The 18,406-nt window shown below is 46.0% G+C and overlaps 1 protein-coding gene across 2 annotated transcripts in view; it reads left to right on the forward strand.

Moving 5' to 3' along the window:
* The first annotated feature begins 10,694 nt into the window (after positions 1–10,694).
* The window catches only part of YES1 (YES proto-oncogene 1, Src family tyrosine kinase), a 298,157-nt gene continuing 290,445 nt past the window's right edge, over positions 10,695–18,406 (forward strand). Inside the window, exon 1 of one of the 2 annotated variants that reach the window (XM_086965610.1) lies at positions 10,695–11,399. The gene's annotated coding sequence lies outside the window, so the exon portion shown is untranslated. Of the gene's footprint in view, positions 11,400–12,043; positions 12,129–18,406 lie in introns of those variants that run through there. The other variant, XM_086965611.1, reaches the window with a different exon arrangement.

Genomic DNA, 18,406 nt, shown 5'->3' on the forward strand with positions numbered 1-18,406 from the left:
CTCGGCTCTAATGTGTTCGGGTATGTCTTTTGCCATCTCTTTAAGTAGATTTGAGTTGGCAATCCCCATATCTGAGATGGATCCTAATTGCTCAGTCATACGTTTAACCCTCTCAATTAAAGGCAAGAGAAGCGATTTAATTAGTTGCTCGATGTTGTTCATTAACACTTGCATAAGGCGTGTATTTAAATGGCCTTGAGTGGCTTCACTTATTTCTGGGCCTTTAGGTGTATTAGGAGTCCTGTCTGCCCGGCAAGCTTTAGCTCGACTTCCTTTATGCTTTGCCCCACCCCTCTTTCTTTTCATGGGAATGGCCGGCCCTAATTTTCTAATACTGGTCGACTTTTCTGGGACTTGATTACCAGAAATCATTAGTAATGAATCTTTCGACGAAGGAGATTTCGAACCCAGACTTATGTCAGTACTAGAGGGGTCCCGTTGAGTCGGTAAGGTTGCTGGGAGATCTTGTAGTTGTAGGGGTATGCCTATAATACTAGTTGGTTCAGAACAAGTAATGGCATGCGTGGGGGTCTTTGCTGATTGAATAGTCCCTAAAGATGAGCGTTTTCTCTGGCATTCTAAGGATATACGCCGCTCAGTTAACATAATTTATTTTTCTAATACCGAGGTAGCCCTTGTAATAAACGCATCCAGGGTCCCTTGGACTGAGCCTCCTGTTAAAGATCTTCGGCCTAAGTTCAAGATATTAGACATGATAAATACGGTAAATACAATACAATGGGCAAGAGAATGAGAAGCTAGATTTCCTTACAAATGGTGCTTAGAGTCTTGCTTCGTAGATCTAAGTTGAAAACAGACCAAAAAGGGGGGTGGCCCAGCCCAGCCTGGCCAGCCCCGGATGGCCACAGTCGGTCCGCCCTTTGCCCGGGCTTAGCCCGGCGCTGCCCGCGCGCTCCCGCGACGCGGGGGTGATGTTAGTTTTTATGCGCCTCCTGGCGCGATATCCCCGTGTGCGGCTTCCGGCCGCATAGACTGCTGGGATTTGAAGTCCGCTCTCCTCTCAGCGGCTGCACCAGATGACGTGGGTGTGCAGCGGCGGAAGGCGGGTCAATGCGGCGGCACAGGTGGCTTGTGGCAGGTAAGATCCCCGAGTAGCAACAAACAGGGTCTGAATTGTACGGCTGTACAAGCAACAAAGGAGTTCCCCACTCCACCAGAGGTGACGCAAGTTTTTATGCGCCTCCTGGCGTGATATCCCCGTGAGTGGCATCCGGCCGCATAGACTGCTGGGATTTGAAGTCCGCTCTCCTCTCAGCGGCTGCACCAGATGGCGTGGGTGTGCAGCGGCGGGAGGCGGGTCGATGCGGCGGCACAGGCGGCGTGTGGCAGGTAAGATCCCCAAGTAGGCAACAAACAGGGTCTGAATTGTACGGCAGTACAAGCAACAAAGGAGTTCCCCACTCCACCGGGGGTGACGCTAGTTTTTATGCGCCTCCTGGCGCGATATCCCCGTGTGCGGCTTCTGGCCGCATAGACTGCTGGGATTTGAAGTCCACTCTCCTCTCAGCGGCTGCACCAGATGGCGTGGGTGTGCAGCGGCGGGAGGCAGGTCGATGCGGCGGCACAGGCGGCGTGTGGCAGGTAAGATCCCCGAGTAGGCAACAAACAGGGTCTGAATTGTACGGCAGTACAAGCAACAAAGGATTTTTATCATTTTGGTCTTGTTTTGAATATATAAAGTATTGGATATTTTTCTAAACCGGTGTGGTGTCCTTTTGTAGTGTTTTCCCAGTATTACTGTTGGTTATGTGCAAATGCTTTACACACTGCCTCTGAGATAAGCCTGACAGCTTTTGCCAAGATACTATGGGGGTGAGCAGGGGTTATTTCAGTAGTGTATCCCCCTTATCCTGGCTAGAAGGAAGGGTCCCTACTTGGACAAAGGTGCAAACCATTGTCAACCAGAGACCCCCATTTCTAACAGGTGGTAACTTAAATTGAGTTTTATCTGCATCAGCGTTTTTCACTATATTTGAATAATATTGGTTTCATGGTGTGGGGGTTTTCAAAGTTCACTGTTGTCACTTTCTGTAATTGCAAGCAATTGCAAGCCATAGGTCATGTGACATAATTTCCTGTGATATCATCAAGATCAAAGTTCCTGGAATTGAAAAGAGGGGTGTGCCACAGGTGCATTTTGGCACTGTTTCTCTTCACTCAGTAGATTAATGGTTTGGTGGCGGCCTTGTTGGAACAAGATGACATGGATGATACACTAATTTGCTCTCTTAAGTCATTCCACTCCAACCTCAAATATATACAGGCTTGCAATGGACCCACTCACTCCAAGGGTGCTACCCTTGACTTTATTTTAGCTAGAGACCACATCATTCAACTAGATGACATAATACAATGCGATTAGTCTGATCATCAACAAGTCTACTTTCACATCCTGGAAAAGGTATTGCTCAGACCAGGTCAACCACTCAAAAACAAGCAACTCTCTCGTAACCTGAGAGACATCAACATGCCTAACCTCACCAACTTGAGCATGAAGCTTCTAGAACCTCCCACTAACATGAATAATTTGGAAGAGTTGACAGATCACTACGTCAACACAATGACAAACATCCTCTACTCTGCAGCCCCGAAGCAACTCGAAAGGATCCCTTGCCAAAAATCCAAACCTTTTTTCAATGGTGACCTTAACGACGAAAGTCGCAATTTAAGGCTCTTTGAGAGACGGTGGAGAAATTCCCCCTCCACCCCTAATCTCAATCAGTTAAGGAAGAAGAGAAGCTCTTTTAACAAACACATTCGCATTGCTAAATCAGATCATTTCAGAGCGCAGCTTGACCGCGTAAAAAACCATCCCAGAAAACTGATATCATCAAACAACAGGCTAATCCTACTCCTGCAATCAAAACCGCGGGTCCCAGTAAAGAAGACTTCTCAGCTCATTTTTCGGAAAATTCTAGGAGTATTGATTGGGAACTGCAACGTGCCGCTGCTAATCTGCTGTCGATGAGCTCCCTGGGTGTGACAGTACCAGCAGCAGTGAGTACTCCGACTTACTCCACAGAGTACACACTCAAAAACAATGGTTGCTGAAACACCTTCATACTCCCTGATTTGGAGGAGATATAACATCCAATAACCTCTCTTAAACCATCCAACCATTTCAGTGATCCACTCCCTGCTATGCTGCTCAAAGACCTCAACTCGGCCATTCTGCCTCTCAGGTCCAAGATCACCCAACAACCTCTCTTACAGGGGAGTATTCCGGACTGCCTTAAAATGGGGCAAGTCATGACTATCCCCAAGAAGCCAAATGCAGACCTAACTAACCCCAATAACTACTGGCTGATCACCAGCATCATGTCTTTAGTGAAGTTGCTCGAGAAGTGCGTATACACTCAGCTATGCAACCATATCGAGAAATTTCAGCTGCTAGACCGACATCAGTCAGGCTTTAGACCAGGTCATAGCACAGAAACTGCCCTTATGGACATTGTGGATGACGCCTTGAGAGCTCTGGATCAAGACACACCTTGTCTTCGAATTCTTCTAGACGTGTCCTCTGCTTTTGACACTAGCAAACATGATAACTTGATTAACATTCTGCAATATAGGATGGGGCTATCTGGCCTTGTCTTAAACTGGTTCTCCTCCTTCCTGCACAATCGAACGCAGAGAACCAAAGTCAACCAATCTTTGGCTGCAAGCACCCCGGTCACTATCGGGGTACCTCAGGGCTCTGCTCTCTCGTCCACGCTCTTCAATCTCCTCATGGAACTGCTAACTGCTATTTTGAATGGGTCAAACATTCAATACCATATGTACGCAGATGATACGCAAGTGTATTTGAAAATCTCCTATCCAGATGACATTAAAACTCTTATTGTAGCGCTCCAAAAAACTCAACAATGGCTAACACATAACCATCTGTTACTAAATGCACTCAAAATAGAGTTTCTCCTGATTACACCCCGCAACCAAGAGACCCAAACGCAAAACTGGATCAAAGATACCTCTGCACTCAACTGCTCCCTGCACGTGGTGGACTCCGCTTGTTCTTTAGGTGTCACTCTGGACAAATTTCTAAACATTCCATAACACATCAGGGCCACTACTAAGAGTGAGAACCATCAGTGCAACACTCTCAGGAAAATCAAACCTTTCCTACCTCCTGAGGACGTCCAATCAGCATTCCAATCACTTGTTATCCTGCGAGTTGAATATGGCTTGGTAACCCTAGCAGGGCTTCCTAAAGCAAGGTTAGCGCCACTAAGAGCTACTCTGAATGCCTCTGCCAGACTAATCAAAAGCTCCAGAAAGCATGATCATATTACACCTGACCTAATTCAACCTAACTGGCTTTCCATTGAAGCAAGGATCCGCTTCAAGATTCCTTGTCTGACACATAAAGCTATTCACCGCAATAGCCCTGTTTACCTGGCAAAGAAACTCGAGCTCTCTGGTTCCAGTCGAAACTTAAGAAGCTTGAATACCCTACTCCTGAAACCACCCAACTTTATCAAAAAAAGAACCTACAATCGCACCTTCTCGGGGCTGGCGTCAAGAATCTGGAATGCCCTTCCGACGGAAATCAGAACCAACCCCTCAACTGCTTCTTTTAAGAAACAAGTCAAAAGCCTACTTTTGGAAGAACTTCAACAGCAATAGCCTCTATGTTCTTGTGATAATCATGTCCATCGAGTGCTTGACAATCTTTTTTACTTTGTGTATTGAAATGTATGCCTGACAATCTTTCTCTCTGAAATGGTTTAATTTTGTACTTGATTCGAAATGTACTGTATCGTTCTTGGAGTGCAGTGCTCTGCTTAAACTGCACAGCCTCTTCTAGTAGGGCCTTCACCTGGTCCTTCCTATGCTACCTTTGTTGTATTGTAATTTTGCTGTCTCCCCATGGCAATGCTAATTGTCCTCTCTATCCAGCGCTCTGATACCTGTTCTGGGTCTTGTTCGCTCTTTATAAAACCTTTCAAATAAATAAATAAGATCTAGATTTCCCAATAGTAGGTGCTCGCCGTTTGCCAGTTCTTTTATATTCGGCTTGTCCTTATGTCTAGGACTGCCAAGAAGCTACCACGACTGATAAGAGTTTTATGTAGGGTATATGGAAGGCCAGGACTTTTCCACAAATCATCTCAAATCCCATGTGATGTTGGTGGGACCTAGGAATACCAGGTCAAAAAAGCTTTGTATCAAAGGGTCCATCCATCTCTACGGTAGAGCACTTTTCCTACCTGGAACTTCTTTTAGAATTAAGGTTTTCTTGGCAACCACTGGTGAAGAAACATTAGCTGAAACTTAAATCGGCCACTGCAGGGGTTGCCCTTATAGCTAGATGCTTGGGCCAAACTAATGTGGAGGCGATGTTAAAGGTCTACAAGGCTAAATGTGTGTCACTGGCCAGTTATGGCTGTGAGATTTGGGGTTATGAATCATGTTCCCAGCTACAGGTCAAAAACTCTTTCCTTAGGGGCCTCCTGAAAGTTCCTGCAAGCATCCCCTCAGAAACGTTGCATGAGGAAGTAGGCCCTGGTTACAAAACAGACTGGATTGACCTTCGTCCCCTGACCTTCTGGCTATCAGTCTGTTTATAAGAAGATCTCTTCCTTAATAGGCTCATAATACAGGATTGTATGGCACTGGAAGTAGCAATGAGTATCTCTTGGTTAGCCTATATCAAGCTTGCTTTTAAGTCTTTGGGTCGACCTGTTTTCCAATCCTGATAGGAATAGTCAAGAGGTACATTCCTTGGGTATAACATATTTTTTTGAAAGAGTGGCTTTAGAATGGGAAGCCTTAGCCCTTCATAAGCTTTCCTTCTGACAACCCTATATACTGTGGGAAATGTCTTCATATCATAGGAGGCTCCTGACGCACTTCAGGTATAACAAGATTTATCAGCTTTTGTTACCTAGAGCGGCTTTGTGTATAGTGTTGGCTCCAGCTCATTGTTCTTGCAATCATGTTTCCCTTCCTGATACTTGCCATATTGTTATGATATGTCCTAGATTTAATCGGCTGTGAATCAGGATTTTACTAAAGTGCGGCTAGCTTTTTTCTTTCTCCAAATGTTAAAAACACCCAATTTTTGTTACTATTTAGCCCGTTATTTTTTATCAGGGGTTGTTAATGGCTGCTGAAAATGAATTATAGACGGCTGGTTTTAATAGGACAGTTGTTCTTTTAATTAATGAGATGAGCTATTTTTATTCTATGCGTTTTTATCTTTAAGTGGATTTTATGTATATATTGCATTAAATGTTGGGAGATTTGGGATACCGATTTTTTACATTGCATGATGATTTTTCTATGTATGTTCATGATTTGAAAGAAAATGTAATAAAGCTGTAACTAACTAACTACCTCAGTAGACAGGCAGAATTGTTGAGCACAGCACACAAAACTCAGCCAGTGCAATTTATAAAATAATGCGAGTCCCTATTTGCTTTCTGACATGAGTCCACTAAGTAAAAAAACAAGCATTTGCAATGCAATAGGTCTCGCATTGGCGAGAGTTTGAGCTATTGGCATTGTAAATGACAGTGCCTTTTATTTATGTGTTTTGAAAAACTACAAGCAGTGCATAGTCGTTACCTACGAGAAGCAAGGTTTTTTAAACACAAATAGCATTGTCATTTACAATGCCAATAGTTCAAAATCTCGTAATTGCGTCACCGAATGCATTGCAAATGCTTGTTTAGGGCGGAGAGCTCTCCTCTTTTATAGCTGTCTGCTTGCAATCTTGCGGGACACGCCCACCCTGCAATGCTGCAATGCATCATTAAATCAGACACCATGGCAGGTGATGACAATGAAAAAACAGGGAAAGTGAGAAGAAAGGAAATTGGTGGGTTGGGGAGGTTGGGCGATGTACGGGTAAGAATCCCCGAAAAATAAACCAGGCAGGCATGGAAAAACAAAGCAACATCTGGGATAGTGCCTCGAGGAGGCATTAACCGATGCACCAGCGATCTGCCACGTCGCAGCTCTGAACTGCCACGAGTGGTTAATATGAAAGATGCGAGCACAGAAGACGCTGGTGCAATATAGAGGCTTTGTGGAGCTGGGTTCTTCTCGTTCTACAGCATTGTGGGAACCATACTCACTGACACCATGCGGAGCTCCCCCACTACAGCTTCCAGGGCCCCACACCCACCGACGCCAAGCTGAGCTTCTCCAAAAAATAACTGCATAGGAGGCCCATAATTGTTATGTGTCCGGAGAGGGCGCCCTGATTCGGTAAAAATAGCCTGATAGAGCTTGTAATTAGCAGGGGACAATGAATTGCACCAACACTCTCTAAGTAGGTAACGTTGTCTGACCCGGATGTCCGTTCATGACCTATCTTTATTACCTAGCCTCGGCTTCCGCCCGGGGCTGATCAAACAGTTACACTGGGGGTGGGCGTGGAGGACACCCCTTCCCTAATCGTTCCTGATGGGTGGTCTCACAACATAACAATCACAGACACCAAACCGAGCTCTCAGCCCTACAGCATCACGGACCCCACATTGACTGGCGGCATGGTGCACGCGTTCCCGTTATTAGAGCATCAAGGGCCCCACGGACACAAGCGGTGATCTCCCACTATTAACGGCTTCTGAGACCCTCGGACAGAATAGTTTTGCATGACTTACATACCAAATATTGTCAAGGGTCGAGTTTGCTCTATATAAATATGCACACGAAAAATGGATGGCTTTATACACGGAACCCGAGCTGTTACAGCCTCAGCCAGGCACACAGCAGGGAGCCAGCGGGGTCCTTGGCCCTGGAGACAGGGTCGCAAGTCAAGTCACCCACTGCAATGCCCATAAGCCACACCCACTCGAGCTGATACTCAACTCCGCCTGAGACATCTGGTACACAAGATGAAAAGAACTCGTGCTTGAAAGTCACAGAACGAACCTGCCCTGAACAACATGATGCTGAATAAAAGGCTGTAAAAACCGTTCCCTTGCTTAAGTAGCAGACGAACTCTCCAGTACTTTAACATGGCTTTGATCTACTCCGTAACCAATAGTAAACAAGTAGTAGAAGAGCTGTTGCACAGTATATTAAGTTGGATCGTATAAAGTCTTTCGTCAGACGTCTTCACCGTGCAGTGTTTAATTAAAATAATAGAAATAGCAGCCTAGGCTTGGAAACATCCTAATGTTGTGACACCACAGTTGGCACGAGACTGAACCAGCGTGTGTTAAAACAGTGCATGGTTTGTTCAGAATTACGGTGCAAACGCAGCTTCTTAGCATGTGCGCTGCTCGCGCGAGTACTGCATCCCAGCGTGCCCTCCAGCTCACTCTTAGGAAGTGGTTGAATCGCAACGCGGTTCCTGTGAGGTTGTAAAAGGCCAAGCTTTGTGCTGGTGGAGGTGAATGTTAACACTGTGAACATCTCCTTTCTTACAGGAACGACGTGTCCACAGCAGCAGTGACACAAACACGAATAGAACGAGCCATACGTGTGCACTGGCAGGCTGCGCCTGGTGATTGTGGTGACATAAACGCGCAGCGCCTGGACAGGAGATGTGCACGAGTATGGTGCGAGCAGGAGTTGCAATAACGCAGCGAGCCACACGCGTGCACATCGGCTGTCTGAGACAAAGCTTAAACAGACGCCATGAGCGTGCACATCGCCTGTGTGGGCGAAAGTGCACATCTCCTGTCCCCCTTCCAAAATTAAGTCGACAACAATAGATTCTCGCTAGCGACAGCGCTTCGTGCTGCGTCGCTAGGCAAGACCTAAAAACTGTTACTCTAAAGCCACAAAAGGAAACACTTTGCTGCCAGCACTGCAGTGCTGTGTTGTGTGAAACAAAGTTGCTAAAAAGTAAATATGTCTACCTTTTAATGAGACAGGCAGTCCCAGCCAGGATGTAGGCTCAGGGCAAGAAGTGAATTCCAACTGCAAACTTGAAAATTTGAACAGTTCGTGGCTCCCAGGATGTTGGAGCCAGAGTTGGGGGTATGGTGGGTCGAGTCTGCTTGGGCATGCCATGCAGAGTAGCTGCAGAACTGGCAGGGCTCTGCGGCAGCATCAGCTGCCCTGGAACAGAGCTGGGAGCGGCCCGTGGGTGCGTTTTGAGGAGGGCACTGTATTTCATAGCTCCTAGGATGCCAGAGCTGGGGGTATGGCATGTTGAGTCTGCACAGGCACACCATGTCGAGTAGCTGTAACGCGGGTGAGGCTCCGAAGTAGCGTCAGCTGCCCTGAAGGAGAACGGTGAGAGGTGGCCCGGGTGAAACAAAATTGATTATAGTCGTCTAAAATGCTCTTAGTGCAGTCCATAGGTGTTCTGCCTGCCAGAGTAGCTAAAAATGTATGATGATGTGTATTTCATGGCTCCCAGGATGTCGGAGCTGGCGGTATGGCGGGTCGAGTCTGCATCGGCATGCCATGCCGTGCAGCTGCAGTGCTTGGGGGCTCTGGGGCAACATCAGCTGCAATGGTGGAGAACGGTGAGTGGCGGCTCGGGTGAAATAAGAAATAAACAAAACATGTATTGTACTCATGAAAATGCGGTCAGTACAGTCTGTAGCTGTTCTGCTTGCAACAGTAGCAAAAACATTATGATGCTGGAAATGCTACGCAGTCCATAGCTATTGTGACACTTATGCTTGTGGAAATATGCTTGCTAAAGTCTGGAGCTGTTCTGCCTGCAAGAGAAGCTAATAATAATTTATAAAATGCTGTGAAGTCCTTAGCTATCTTGCCGGCAAATACGTTGCGGTCGGCGAAGTTGGGAAAGTCGGTAGATGACATGCCTGCAACTTCAGCTAACAAAAAGTCTGTAACATAATAGTGCTCACAAATTGAAAATAAAACAATCAGAGTAAGGTCACTTGTAACAGAGGCAGTTCTTATGGGAGGTTAAAACTGTAGCCAAGGAGGGACTAAAGAGGGACTACTAAACAAATTCACCAAAGAAAAAAGAGCCTTCCCAAAACACAGTTAAAGGCACCAATGAAAAACGTGGGCAGGGAAATGGGCAGAGCTTACAGCCCATGCTCTGAATTCAACAGGTCTCGGAGAGACAGTGCAAGCACTGCCAATGCAAGACCTAATGAGAACATATTAAAGTAATACATTAACAGAATGCTGTATAATTTGGCTTTTCTTGCTGCATAATTTAGTTTACCCTGCAGCATAATTTGGCCCACCACTGCTGCATAATTCCAGTGTCCCGGTAATAGAGAATGGTCAAACAGAGTGATGTTACTTTCGCTTCCCCGGGCATTTTGTTGAATTGAGGTCATTGGACAGGTTGCAATAAATGTTCCTCGTCTATGACTCCACAATGCCTTGAGACAGCCTTGTTTGGGAGCCAGTTCCATAGTGGTGAGAGCAGATGGTCAATTACTATGGTTTCTGATTTTACTATTTAATCTCACATTTGGAAAACCTGAATGTTGTTGTGCGGGGCTCACTGTAGTTAAAATGAAAAACAGCACAGGAACTGCAAAGTTGCAGTCTCATTCCAGAAACAAAGCTACGATTTTGTGTGACTCTTGAAGGAGAATTACATTGTACTTTGTCACTGACATGTTTCAATTGGAATATTTGAAAGGGGGGAGGTTCACCGCACTAAAATAAAGTTTGTCGGTTGCTGGTAAAAGTCGCTCGATAGAGTTTAATAGGAAAGCTCCTCGCCCTGGAGGACTGTCACTGCAGAGTTAACTTTTGCTGTTTGACGTCATGACATCTCCCTGGAAGTGTGCGCGAGATGCGATCATCTCAGCCGGTGCTGCTGAGTGGGTGGAGTGACGCGAGCTCCAGTGACTCGTGCGGCGAGCACCCCCGCAGGAGCAGTACTTTCCCTTTGACCCCCTCCCACCCTCCCTCCCGCTCCGTGGCAGCCCGTCTCCCTCCCTCTCCTCGAGCCGGCCGCCATGTTACTGGGGAGATTGTAACTGCAGCTCCGAGGGGGGCCCGCTGTCCTTCCTGCGGAGCTGGGACCCAGCGCACCACGCACCGGAGAGGGGAGTGAAAGGAGGAGGGGCAGGAGGCGGGCAGGAAGGTGCAGCAGCCCTGGGAGCAGCGAGTGCAGCACGCGTCCCTCTGCCCTGCAGGGCCCGAGACGGCGCTGAGTCAATCCCTGTGCTCCGGCTTCTGCAGCCCGGGCAGGCACAGTTTGTGTGGATTGTTGTTTGGCTTCTTGGCGCTGGCCGGGCGACGGGCGGACTTCTCCAGCTGCGCTGAGATTTCCCCGGGCTGCCGCTGAACTGGATCCGATGAGCTGACTGCCCCGTCCGCCCGCGCAGCGCCTTCCCGCGCCCCCGGTGCTGGCTCGGCCGAGCTTTCCCTTTTCATTTCCTGGATTGCGAGCGCTGTGATTGCCCCGCACGCAGGATCCCGGGAGGAGGAACTTATGTGACCCCCGGCCCTGAGCTTGGATAACGCAGGTAAGCTCTCCCTCCCGCCACCCCGTGCCCCCTTGTTTCAGGAAGTAGAGGGGTGCTTGTGACCGCCTGTCCTGTTCCTCACCCTGGGATCCGCAGGAACGGGGCGAGGAGAAGGATCTTGGGATAAGGAAATCCGGAGAGCTAGGCCACAGTCACGCTTCAAGGTGTGTACTCCGGCAGCACTCCCGCCCCGTTAACAATTGACACGTAACACGAGTGAGTAACCTACACAAACATGTATGACGGATCCTGTCACTCTGTTTTCTGCGCCTTTACAATCCGTGATATTCCTCAAAAAGTGAATTAGAGAGAAACCCAGAAAGGGTGAAACGCAACAGGACAGAAAACTTCCCCGGTTGCTGCTGTCATCACGCCTGCCCTTTCCCATACGTGTTGTATGTATCAGCTTTTCTAAACAACAGTGGCTGCTTCTAGGGAACTGCACGTCTGAAAGTTACCTGTCACTTTCTTCCTGCCCCACTCGTTAACCCTCTCCATGTATTTTGCTTTTCAGGGCGTTGTTTATAGCGAGTAACCTGGCAGATTCATGAATTATTGGAAGCTTTTTTAGAATGCACTGTACGTTGTTATTTCATTCTTAAATCAGTTCTGGTAAATGCTTTTAAATATTATTACAGTTCTGCCCGGGAGCAGGCTTGGACGAAGAGAGTGCCGATAATGCTTTTTTGTGTTTAATCTTCGGAAGACAAGTGGGCTGCTCCCTGCCGGGTGAGGGTTTAGAACAACTGCTCCGGAGGGTCCTTCTGTCGGGACCTTCTGTTGCGTCTTTGATTGAAAACGACAGCATGTTTTATGTCCCCCCTCAGCGGGCAGGCCTCCGGAGGGGTGTGTCCCACCCACTGCCCGGCATTCCCTCTTACTGCATTTGACAGCAGGCCAGGCCATACTGTTCCTCACCTCACAGACGAGCGTGGGTACAGTGTGGACATTTTTTTTCGAATCATGCTTAACACATTTATTTCGTCCCATGAGTCTTCGTATGCCCCCTTTAATCCTTACTCTATTGATAAATTGAATATACGGTTGTTAGCTCAGACTTTTTAGCCATGCGGATTAGCGCCGGGACGCTCGTCGGAGCATTCTGTGCGCTTTTACAAATCCAGGTTCATCATATATAATTGTTGAAAAATCCCGGCATACAGAGTATTGCAGACTAAAAAGCGAGAACTGGCTGCTGTGTCGTGTGACATTGAGTTGGTTGACATCTGCATAGTAACAGGGCATGAACAGTGCTTTACTGGTAAACAAATATAAGTGTAGGGGTCGAAAAGTTTTCTTATGACTCCGATGGTGTCATAAACTGGGGTTGCCAAACCACAAGGATGCCCAGTCTTTAATTCCACCTCAAGCCATTTGCTTCCACCATCTTCTACTTCCTGTATTTCTATCTCATACTTGCAGCTCCTTTTCTATCCCAGCTTGCTCCTTTTGCCACCATTTCACTATTCTCCATTTCCTTTTTATTTTTCTCTTTTCTAGATCAGATTCTCGTGATCGGAAATACATCAGTTGCCAAAAATGAATGTTGGTGACTGCCGCCTGCACAATTTAGGCACCGGGCAGGTATACTTCTAGACAAGTGATGCCAAGCCCCCCATCTCTGCCCCCACCAATCTCTGCCAGTCATTATATAAAGACGAGAAGTGCATATATCTGACATTTAGCGTAAGGGTGTCCAGCTTTGGCCTATGAGGTCTGAAGCTGTGGCCGATTTTGAGGATAGCCACACGAGGTAGATTTACAACCAAGTAATCTACCTTTGAGTAATTTAGGCATTTCCATTGTTGTTCTGCAAATCTAGCATGGCTGTGGGTCTTGACTGTTGGTGGGCACCACAGATGCAGCAATATCAGAAACTTTAGTTTGAGACCCTCATCTCCGTCCAGCGTAAACACATCCCTTCAGTCTAGAAAGATTAAATAAAATGGTCCTCCATCCTTTAGTGGCCCTGTGCATAATCCTTGTTTTGTAAAGCTGACCCCATAATGGGCAATCTTGCATCCCTGGTGCTATAGAAATATTTCTCCATCCAGGCAGGACATCCCACTCGTCAGTTGAGTATATTGAGACCATAAAATATTGCACAGAGTTTCAGTACCATACCAAATAGGTCTCGTTCATATCAAGGCACGTACCAACAAACTCATGGGCCAAGGTGCATTCAGCTTGACAAGCACCTCTTTCTTTTTTTTAAGTCTTTGCTTACATTGCAAGAGACCATTTTCAAATCTCCTAGGTTCAGACCAGCTTTGTAAGCTTTCTGTGGTTTTTACACCCTTGTATGCTTGGACTTCAGCAGTGTCCCTCTGCCTTCTAGCATGTAAGCAACTCTAGTACTTCCTCGTCATGCGTTTCCGGTGGCTTCCTTGTGTTCGTCACTGCTTTTCCTCTTGTTTGGCAAGATCATGCTCTAAGATCACTGGAGATGCTTTCCATACATGCAGCGCTACATAAGTAGATCTACTATTGTCATACCATTCTGATTTCCTACTACACAAATCACACAGTGCTGTGACTCCAGTCAACCAGATGCTGGCCCTTTGAAAACAGTTTTTGGGAGTTGTTAGTCTGAACCCCCCCCCCCCCAGGTGCGCACATTCTGTATGGAAGCTGCAGATATGTTTTCTCAGTGAGAAGGTGCGTTTTAAAGCAGAGTGTGATAAAACCGCAGGACTTGGCCTTCTAGAAGAGCTAACTAACCCTTTAAGCCTAGTTAATAATCTCTCTTTCAGAGCGCACGTGGTTGCCCCAGTGGTATTGTTAGCTCTTATGAATGCATATAGTGTTACTATAACACAACGCCACCTGCAGGCGTGACGGTAACCCACCCGAAGCGCCCAGTGACCTCCTGGACCGGACTGAGCATACTGTTTCAGCGTTTCAGGCACCGGTGCCGTAAATCACAGCCCGAGCAGGCCCGTGCCCGGCAGGGCCCCAGCAGTGGGATTACAAGCCCGGCGCTCGGTGCCTGCTGAGGCGAGAGTCACGGGAAGGAGACACCGGCCATTGTTCGAGCCCCCCCGGCAGGAATGCCGCAGCAGGCCGCCCCCCTGACAAGAAAGGTCGCCTTTGTCAGTCGGTGCTTTCGCCGAGTTTCGCCCTGACAAACTTCAGGATGCACGTCCGGCTGCTGTCCCATTGTACTCCCAACAATAACCTTCGGGTTTTGTATCCTTGTTGTCGCACGATTGTATTTCAGTAGTTCAAAGACGCAGCGTAGTGCGCGCTGCGTGGGCTCAGAGTGCTGCTCGAGCGCACTCTTTTTTTCTTCAAAGCTTGTTTTGAATTTGTTTTAAAAAATAGACATGGTCTTTTGAACCGTTGAAGTGGGTATTTTAGAGACTGCAACACGTTAATGAGTTGTGGGTATCAGTAGGTCTTGCGTTGTCGTGTCTGGGCACGAGTCAAGTCACTCTAGAAGCAACGGGGGCAAGCTGCTAATGGGCGTGAAGACATTGCTATTAAGGCGTTTTGTATTGTAGCCTACACATCTCATGGCAACTTTGCAGTGAGTAGAGAACTTTAATGAAGCAAGTTCCTTGGAGGTGATAGAGGAATGTCTTAAGTGTGTTTCCCACCTAAAAAGCCAGCCGCCTCCGGAAGTGACATCATCCCTAGAGAGGCGAGATCTCGCCCTAGTCGTAGCCATATCCCTGCCAGGTGGCCACAGAAAAAAATACTAGCCCCCCCAACCCACACCCCCCATGGTCAGTGAGAAAACACTAAGGGTTTGTCCCCTCTAGTGTCCCACTGTGGGGGACGCGGCCATCCAGCTTGCTGAGGTTTGGTCATCTTAGGTCACAGATGAAGAGACTGCTTTGAAAGACAGGTCTTAGAATAACAGGCCAAGGGCCTCTGACAAGGGTCACTGGGGTTGGTTGACTTACGTTTTATGTAAAAAAGCGAGGAAAGGCCTACTAGAAAGCAAAAGTATTCTTAACTCGTAAGCGTGTAGTCTCAGCTGTGTTTCTGGTCTCAACGAGGCGGTGTGTAGTGGAGGGGGGGTAGGGGTACCCTTTGCAGATTCTCCTACACATAGCTCTTGTGTAGTTTGTGAATGGTTTAAAAGGTCTTGCTCTTCACTTTCTGCTCTAAAGCGAGCCTTCCCTGTGACTGAAGGGCTGGAATGATACATCCCCTGGTCTTAAAGTTTGTTTTGTTCTTTTTAAGTTTACGCAGCTCCTTATTTAGGCCAAGCACATTCTTAATGTAATAGTGTGAAAGTGTGCTTCTGTATTTTCTAGTCCGTGATAGGACTGCTGGCTTGGGAGGACCTTCCGCAATATAATTAGATGCAGGTTTGTGTTTTAACAACGTTTTTAATCTGCATGAAGTAGTCCAGGTCAGTGCTAAACGAGATATCTCAACTTCTGTGACTGGAGTTGGGGTTTCATGCAGGACCGAAGTAGTCAGTTAATGTAAAAAAGTTCATGCTTATTCAGAAGTAGATGTCTGAAACACTTGCTGGTCATAAAAACGATTCGCCCGTCTGTTGGATTTAAGTGTTCACCAGCATACACTTTAAGTATCATGGAGCAATGAAATCCGCGAGGGGCCTTATCTAGATATTGAAAGAAGTGGAAATGGTGAGAGCCGAGAATAAGTCCGCACAAGGTGTCCTCTATTGAAGACAGCGACATTGCAATTCATAAAGAAGCTGATCCAGTCCTAATGCCACACTCATGCTCTCCTCTTGAGTCGATAAAGCATGCTTTCACGATCGACTATGTTAGAAGCTGGCACATGGTCTTTTTTCAGACGGAGGAAGTCTTCTTGATGTTCTTCAAAGTTGTTTGTTATGCAGGCCACTCTCGAGCACGATTAGCAGTTGTGAAGTAGTTGATGAAGTTCAGTGTAGTTTTGAGGTTGCTATTTCAAGTTCTCTCTATAGTCTTACTGGAAAAACAGACGTGTAGTAAGGTTTCTCTAGGGTCTCTCAACTGCTTATTTAGCTGAGCTGTTACTCAGACTTGTTTGGCAGGTTCAGTCCCCTGCTTTTTGGATGTGTTCCAACATATGTGGTTTTGCTATACTGAGGACATTGATTGGTTCTTTGATGGGACCGACTGAGTAGGATTATGCATGGATTTGAGATATTTGGTTCTTTAAAGCTAAGAGAAGCTCAGGATAGAATTGCAAGCAGTGGTGTAAGTACTGTGATGGTTAAAATGGGGGTGAGTGGTTTCATATCCTAGTTAATTTTGTGGGAATGGTGGCATTTTGGTGTCAGAACAAGAGTGACACAGTAAGTAGTGTTTTGGAGGTGTATGAGGCAAGAATTACAATGTCTCTGATAGGTGACCTTAAAAAGTATGCTTGTTTGGTTAGATTGCATGTCGTTTTAAGGTGCCAGTTGGTTTTTGAGTTGGTCTAATGATTTTTTTGTCTTCCTCTCTGCTTTTTAAGCAAAAGGCATTTATCAACTATGCTTTTATCACTCAGCACTGTTAAATTACATGACCGATAGTGAGAGCTCTAAACTCTAAAATTCTAAACTCCCTTACCCTTGAGATTTAACAAGAAGGATTTCTATCCCTAACCATTCCGCTATTAAACTTTTTTTAGGCTTTTGTTTTGACATGTGCCATCAACGGTATTAAAAGTGGGAGGTATGTGACTCAGCCATCACCATCTGCTTGGGGAAACTCCAATCTGTTAGTGCTTGTGATTTGAATACTGTAGGCGTAGGCACATGTTTTAGGTGTTATGCTACTGGTGAGTAACAAATGGTGTATTCAATTTTTTGTGACTGTCAATGGGAGACGTGTTGACGAAGGCTTCCACTTAGTGTTAGAGAGATTATTGACGTTCTGTTAGTCATCCTGCTGCCGTCCATTTTGAAGCAGGTAGAGTACAATATAGATAAATAAGTTCTATAGCAACCCAGATCTGTTGTTTCGGCCCAGTCTCAATTATATTTCTATATTGACTAACTTTCATCACTTGCCAGATAAGGTTTACATTGTTTAGGTCTGTTAATAGATACCAGCTACCACATTATTTACTGTTTCCCCTAGTTATTGAGTGTTCTTTGCCAGTCAGAAAAGTGATGTTTTTTAAATTGTTCCCCAGTATCGTAAGAAAATGATAGGATTTGTGTGTATGCAAAAAACGTTAATATTACAGATGCTGCTATGGGAAAATTGCTAACTATAGATGTATCATTTTTGAGGTGCTATTGACATAGGTGACATTCAATGAATCGGCACAACCTCCTCCCATACCCCAACATCTAAAAAGATGTCATTCTTTTTTGGTTGTTTCCTGAAAGTTCAATTTTCATGGGTCAAAAGGCAAACATGATTTCTTATTGGTACTTTGATCCAGATAGTGTACTCGTCCCAAAGGAAGGTTTGGCATGAGCTTCAGAAAAACACTACATTTGACATACAAAAAGATTCAAACTTCTACAGAGGCTTTTCTAAATTTGTTTTGAATCTGATATTTGCAACAACATAAAAATCACCTCATGAAGGAAGTATGAACATATACAATTTTGAGACCTTGAGGTTTTGAGTATCGTTAATTTTTTGGTTCTTTGGGCGGTGTCTCGTAAGGATTCATTTGTGGTAATTCACTGGCTGCAGTTTGCAGGAGCCAAACAACAGCCAGCACGTTTAATGGTGTTAATTTTATATGTATCTGACCGTTCTATTAGTTGACCAAGTTTAGGTTAAAAATATATCTGACCAAGAGAGCCATTTTTGTCATGGAGCGTTTAGGAGTTTAAGAACCTTTCATTAGGTCTGGGATGGTTTGTGGATCAATGAGATTGTTTTGGAAGTCAAGTTTTTTGTTTTTGGTGGTGGTTACTTTGCAAGGCTATTAGTGATTGCAGTGCTGTGGAAAAACATAATTGGGACTATGCGGAAGTAAGGGGAAACCTCTTTAACCCCAGAGTGGATCAGGGGACAACCTTAGAGCTAGAAGTCTTAATAAGAAAACGTATACGTGTGCTAGGTACAGAAACCTTAAAATGAATTTCA

This window comes from Lissotriton vulgaris, chromosome 4_1, assembly GCF_964263255.1.
Source record: "Lissotriton vulgaris chromosome 4_1, aLisVul1.2, whole genome shotgun sequence".
NCBI classification, from domain to species: Eukaryota; Metazoa; Chordata; class Amphibia; order Caudata; family Salamandridae; genus Lissotriton; species Lissotriton vulgaris.